Below are 7,572 nucleotides of genomic sequence, written 5' to 3' on the forward strand. Positions count from 1 at the left end.
ACAGACAGACAGAGAGGGCTCTAGACTAGGCGTACCGGCACAAAAGTTAGGCGCACTCAAATTTTTCAACCGCATCGCTTAACACCGCAGTTTTACATGTGCACTTTCTTTGGGGGGGGGGGAAGTCCATACAGACAATATTAATTTCTAAATTATTAACTAACAAACTTGTGCTTAAAGTGCTTTGTCAATATTGTAGAAAATGTTAAAAACTTAATCATCATCTTGGCCTCCTCTGACGACCTGTTTGCTGCTGTCTGCTGCTGAAAGGCCGTGGGGAGAGGGGACACTTGGGCAGTGCATTTACTGCAGCATATAATGTGTTTTCTGGATACACTGTGCTTTTTCAGCATTCAAATATTGATGGCACCGTGTCAGAGCACTGGCTATGGATTTCAGACAGATCAGGCCTTAACTTAACAAAAAAGTTATCAATAGTTCTTTTCATCTTTTCTTATTACCCACAGCTACAGTACATCCACTTCTCTCAGGCCTAGGCTGCTCACTAGGGCTGAGTATCATCACTGATTTCTATAATCCATTCAATTCCGGTTCTCAAAGTCCTGATTTGATTCAATTTAGCCTCAGACAGTCAGAAATATTATAATTCTGATCATTTATCAGTACTGATACACATGAGACTTCATCAGAATTGTGAAAATCACAGCAGATGCCTTTGTGTGAAAGTAACTGAGAATAAAACACAGGAAAACATGAAGGAGATTTTCCTGGTGTGGCTTTTTATAGCAGATAACCTTAAAAATATTCTGCAATTTTGCATAATTTTAAGAAATTTAAATTTCTTCAGTATTGAACAGCAGAAATTAGGCTTTCTTGTCCGAGGTCATTTAAGTGAAAAAAGAAAAAGCGCTGTAAACAACGCTAGACTGGTGGGTAATAAGCGAATGAATAATGCAGAAAACAGATTTGAGACGGGAAACTGTTCCTGAAGTACAGAGAGAGAGAGAGCTGTGCAGGAAGTGTGATTTTTATCGTGGTGGAAGCAAAACAGCAAAAGTCAGAGGGAATTCATGACGACATTGATCAAATGTGAAGCGCAGTTTGCTGCTTCTTTTGCTGCAGGCTCGGTGAATTTTGGTTGGAGAGAGGCAAAACCTGCAGCTCAGAATCAGCGCAAAAAGACGTAAACACAGCGCGGACCCGAAGAATCGCTAAGCTCCGACAGCGTGTCCGTGTTCAGGCCGTCGGGTGAGAAAGCCGAGAAAGACGAAGCTGATTCTGATGTGTTGGGTCCGCTCCGTGTTTAGGTCTTTGTGTGGAATCCGTTAATGAATTGATATCGCTTTATTCAAGCTACTCACCTCTCTCTTCCACCTGCACTTTCAACTGGACCACGGCCAATCAGAGAGGTCCCGCCCCTGACTATCTCTGATTGGTTTAGTCCACGATAGGGGCATAATGTGTGTCTGTTGTTGACCACACGGAGAGTTACAGAGATTTTTTTTTTGTTACCGGAAAATATTTATTTTTAGTCGCACCACTGAAAAATTTGGTCGCATTTGCGACCATATTGGTCGCACTCTAGAGCCCTGACATATATATATATATATGTATACATATATATATATATATATATATATATATATATATATACATATACATATATATATATATATATATATATAGAGGTGTGTGTATTAATATATATATATATATATATATATATATATATATATATATATATATATAGAGGTGTGTGTATATATATATATATATATATATATATATATATCTATAGAGGTGTGTATATATATATATATATATATATATATATATATATATATATATATACACACACCTCTATATATCAAAGTTTCAATCTCATAATCCAGCCTTCATGATAAAAACTGACTGCAGTTCCTCTGACGAGATCATTAACAAGACTGGCTACGGATACCGACTACGGAACGGAGCAGTTGTCAGCCACCTCCTGTACATGGATGACATCAAGCTGTATGCCAAGAGTGAACGAGACATCGATTCACTGATCCACACTACCAGGCTATACAGCAACACACACACCTCTATATATATATATATATATATATATATATATATAGAGAGAGAGAGGTGTGTGTGTGTGTATATATATATATATATATATATATATATATATAGAGGTGTGTGTGTGTATATATATATATATATATATATATATATATATATATATATATATATATATAGAGGTGTGTGTGTATATATATATATATATATATATATATATATATATATAGAGGTGTGTGTGTATATATATAAAAAAAAAAAAAAAAACCCAGCACGCCCCTGCGGGCGGTTTATCCTTCAAGCTGGGGTCCTCTACCAGAGGCCTGGGAGCTTGAGGGTCCTGCGCAGTATCTTAGCTGTTCCCAGGACTGCGCTCTTCTGGACAGAGATCTCCGATGTTATTCCCGGGATCTGCTGGAGCCATTCGCCTAGCTTGGGAGTCACCGCACCTAGTGCTCCGATTACCACGGGGACCACCGTTACCTTCACCCTCCACATCCTCTCGAGCTCTTCTCTGAGCCCTTGGTATTTCTCCAGCTTCTCGTGTTCCTTCTTCCTGATATTGCTGTCATTCGGAACCGCTACATCGATCACTACGGCCGTCTTCTTCTGTTTGTCTACCACCACTATGTCCGGTTGGTTAGCCACCACCATTTTGTCCGTCTGTATCTGGAAGTCCCACAGGATCTTAGCTCGGTCATTCTCCACCACCCTTGGGGGCATCTCCCATTTTGACCTCGGGACTTCTAGGTTATACTCGGCACAGATGTTCCTGTACACTATGCCGGCCACTTGGTTATGGCGTTCCATGTATGCCTTGCCTGCTAGCATCTTGCACCCTGCTGTTATGTGCTGGATTGTCTCTGGGGCATCTTTACACAGCCTGCACCTGGGGTCTTGCCTGGTGTGATAGACCCCAGCCTCTATGGATCTTGTGCTCAGAGCTTGTTCTTGTGCTGCCATGATTAGTGCCTCTGTGCTGTCTTTCAGTCCGGCTTTGTCCAGCCACTGGTAGGATTTCTGGATATCAGCCACCTCCTCTATCTGCCGGTGGTACATACCGTGCAGGGGCCTGTCCTTCCATGATGGTTCCTCGTCTCCCTCCTCTTTCTTGGGTTTCTGCTGCCTGAGGTATTCACTGAGCACTCGGTCAGTTGGGGCCATCTTCCCAATGTATTCTTGGATGTTCCTTGTCTCATCCTGGACTGTGGTGCTGACACTCACCAGTCCCCGGCCCCCTTCCTTCCGCTTAGCGTACAGCCTCAGGGTGCTGGACTTGGGGTGAAACCCTCCATGCATGGTCAGGAGCTTTCTTGTCTTTATGTCAGTGGCTTCTATCTCCTCCTTTGGCCAGCCTATTACCCCAGCAGGGTACCTGATCACGGGCAGGGCGTATGTGTTGATGGCCCGGATCTTGTTCTTACCATTCAGCTGACTCCTCAGGACTTGCCTGACCCTCTGCAGGTACTTGGTGGTTGCAGCCTTTCTAGCGGCCTCTTCATGGTTCCCATTTGCCTGCGGGATCCCCAGGTACTTGTAACTGTCCTCTATGTCTGCAATGTTGCCTTCTGGTAGTTCAATCCCCTCAGTTCTGACTACCTTCCCTCTCTTTGTTACCATCCGACTACACTTCTCCAGTCCGAACGACATTCCAATGTCATTGCTGTATAGCCTGGTAGTGTGGATCAGTGAATCGATGTCTCGTTCACTCTTGGCATACAGCTTGATGTCATCCATGTACAGGAGGTGGCTGACAACTGCTCCGTTCCGTAGTCGGTATCCGTAGCCAGTCTTGTTAATGATCTCACTGAGGGGGTTCAGGCCTATGCAGAACAGCAGTGGGGACAGAGCATCTCCTTGGTAGATCCCGCACTTGATGGTAACTTGTGCTATGGGCTTGGAGTTGGCCTCTAGTGTTGTACGCCACATCCCCATTGAGTTCCTGATGAAGGCTCTTAGGGTCCCATTGATCTTGTACAATTCTAGGCATTCCAGTATCCAGCTGTGGGGCATTGAGTCATAGGCCTTCTTGTAATCAATCCAGGCAGTGCACAGGTTGGTCAGTCTGGTCTTGCAGTCTCGGCTGATTGTTCTGTCTACCAGTAGCTGGTGTTTTGCACCTCTGGTATTCTTGCCAATTCCTTTCTGTGTCCCGCTCATGTATTGACCCATGTGCCTGTTCATCTTAGCCGATATGATGCCTGACAGGAGCTTCCATGTAGTACTGAGGCAGGTTATTGGTCGGTAGTTGGAGGGGACCGGTCCCTTCTTGGGGTCCTTGGGGATCAGGACCGTCCGGCCTTCAGTTAGCCATTCCGGGTGTCTCTCGTTAACTAGCAGCTGGTTCATTTGTGCTGCCAGACGCTCGTGGAGTGCAGTCAGCTTCTTCAGCCAGTAGGCGTGAACCATGTCGGGCCCTGGTGCTGTCCAACTCTTCATACTGGAGACCCTTTCTTGGATATCTGCCACTGTGATGGTTACTGGACCCTGTTCAGGGAGGTCGCTGTGGTCTGCCCTCAGATCCACTAGCCACTGAGCATTACCGTTATGGGTTGCATCCTTCTCCCATATGCTCTTCCAGTATTGCTCCGTCTCCAGCCTTGGTGGTGCTGTTCTCTTATTGTTCCCTTGCCACTGAGAGTACACCTTTGCTGGTTCTGTGGAGAACAGCTGGTTTATTCTCCTGCCTTCTATCTCTCTGGTGTACCTCCTCAAGCGGCTGGCCAAGGCTGTGAGTCTTTGCTTGGCAGTTTCCAAGGCCTCAGGTATGGACAGCTTGCTGTATTTCTTAGGCACCTTATTTGTCGCACCTTTCTGCAACTCTGTTAGTTGGCTAACCTCCCTCCGTGCTACTTTGATCTTGCCCTCTAGCCTCCTTCTCCATGGAGGGTACTGCCCCTTGTGGCTGTTCAACTTGTAGCCAAGCATCTCACTGATCACTGCTGCCGTATTGTAGATCAGCTTGTTAGTGTCGGTAATCGTGGTTGTAGGTATTGCCCGTAGTGCTGCATTAACATCATCTAGCAGACCTTCTGAGGGTACTTCACGTAATCTTGGTAACCGGCTACGGGGGATCCAGGTTTCAAGCTTGGCCATGATCCTATTTTTCAGGTCAGTTCCTCTCGCACTCAACGATCCTTCTCCTATCGCACTTGGGGCTATGTACCCAATCTCGGGTGGGGGTGATGATATCTCCCCCCTGACCTGGCGTCCTGACTCCTCCTTGCCGTAGCATTTGTGTTGTACCTCGTCAATCTCTAGCTGTGAGAGCAGTCCCTTCTTTCGAATGTTGGAACACTGAGCTACTAGTTGTTTCGCCGTCATTGTGGATGTTGGGTATCGAAGAATCCATAGGTCCCTCATCCTATTCATGTAGCCCCTTCCGCCGGGGTTACTTGCGTAGTAGCATTCCAACAACGCCCTGTTTTCGTCCCTTGCCCACCGATGCCTTCTTGTTCCAGTAGCCCACTTTTCGTCAGGGTGCCCTGGTTCCTCAACACCTGACGCGGACCTTGTTGATCCGGGCGACGTCCGAGCCGGCATGCCTTCATATTTATCTGTCTCGCTCATGTCTTGCTTAGCATAGGGGGTCTAGCCTTAGGACCCTTACTGGATACAGACGCCCCAGGCAGGAATCGAACTTGCGATCCTCTGTTCCAAAGGCGTGTAGTTTAACCACTACGCTATCCAGCTGCTATATATATATATATATATATATATATATATATATATATAGAAGTGTGTGTGTATATATATATATATATATATATATAGAAGTGTGTGTATATATATATATATATATATATATATATATATATATATATATATATACAGTGGGGCAAAAAAGTATTTAGTCAGCCACCGATTGTGCAAGTTCCCCCACTTTAAATGATGACAGAGGTCAGTAATTTGCACCAGAGGTACACTTCAACTGTGAGAGACAGAATGTGAAAAAAAAATCCATGAATTCACATGGTAGGATTTGTAAAGAATTTATTCGTAAATTAGGGTGGAAAATAAGTATTTGGTCACCTCAAACAAGGAAAATCTCTGGCTCTCACAGACCTGTAACGTCTTCTGTAAGAAGCTTTTCTGTCCCCCACTCGTTACCTGTATGAATGGCACCTGTTTGAACTCATCATTTGTATAAAAGACACCTGTCCACAGCCTCAAACAGTCAGACTCCAAACTCCGCCATGGCCAAGACCAAAGAGCTTTCGAAGGACACCAGGAAAAGTATTGTAGACCTGCACCAGACTGGGAAGAGTGAATCTACAATAGGCAAGCAGCTTGGTGTGAAAAAATCAACTGTGGGAGCAATCATCAGAAAATGGAAGACATACAAGACCACTGATAATCTCCCACGATCTGGGGCTCCACGCAAGATCTCATCCCGTGGGGTCAAAATGATCATGAGAACGGTGAGCAAAGATCCCAGAACCACACGGGGGGACCTGGTGAATGACCTGCAGAGAGCTGGGACCAAAGTAACAAAGGTCACCATCAGTAACACACTACAACGGCAGGGAATCAAATCCCGCAGTGCCAGACGTGTTCCGCTGCTGAAGCCAGTGCATGTCCAGGCCCGTCTGAAGTTTGCCAGAGAGCACATGGATGATACAGCAGAGGATTGGGAGAATGTCATGTGGTCAGATGAAACCAAAGTAGAACTTTTTGGTATAAACTCAACTCGTCGTGTTTGGAGGAAGAAGAATACTGAGTTGCATCCCAAGAACACCATACCTACTGTGAAGCATGGGGGTGGAAACATCATGCTATGGGGCTGTTTTTCTGCCAAGGGGACAGGACGACTGATCCGTGTTAAGGACAGAATGAATGGGGCCATGTATCGTGAGATTTTGAGCCAAAACCTCCTTCCATCAGTGAGAACCTTGAAGAACGAGGCTGGGTCTTCCAACATGACAATGATCCAAAACACACCGCCCGGGCAACAAAGGAGTGGCTCCGTAAGAAGCATTTGAAAGTCCTGGAGTGGCCTAGCCGGTCTCCAGACCTCAACCCCATAGGAAATCTGTGGCGGGAGTTGAAAGTCTGTGTTGCTCGGCGACAGCCCCAAAACATCACTGCTCTCGAGAAGATCTGCATGGAGGAATGGGCCAAAATACCAGCTACTGTGTGTGCAAACCTGGTAAAGACCTATAGTAAACGTTTGACCTCTGTTATTGCCAACAAAGGTTATGTTACAAAGTATTGAGTTGTATTTTTGTTATTGACCAAATACTTATTTTCCACCCTGATTTACGAATAAATTCTTTACAAATCCTACCATGTGGATTCATGGGATTTTTTTTCACATTCTGCCTCTCACAGTTGAAGTGTACCTCTGGTGCAAATTACTGACCTCTGTCATCATTTTAAGTGGGGGAACTTGCACAATCGGTGGCTGACTAAATACTTTTTTGCCCCACTGTGTATATATATATATATATATATATATATATATGTATATATATATATATATATATATATATATATATATATATATATATATATATAGAGGTGTGTGTGTATGTATATGTGTATATA

The sequence above is a fragment of the Astatotilapia calliptera genome, chromosome 8, assembly GCF_964374335.1.
Source record: "Astatotilapia calliptera chromosome 8, fAstCal68.1, whole genome shotgun sequence".
Classification (NCBI taxonomy): domain Eukaryota; kingdom Metazoa; phylum Chordata; class Actinopteri; order Cichliformes; family Cichlidae; genus Astatotilapia; species Astatotilapia calliptera.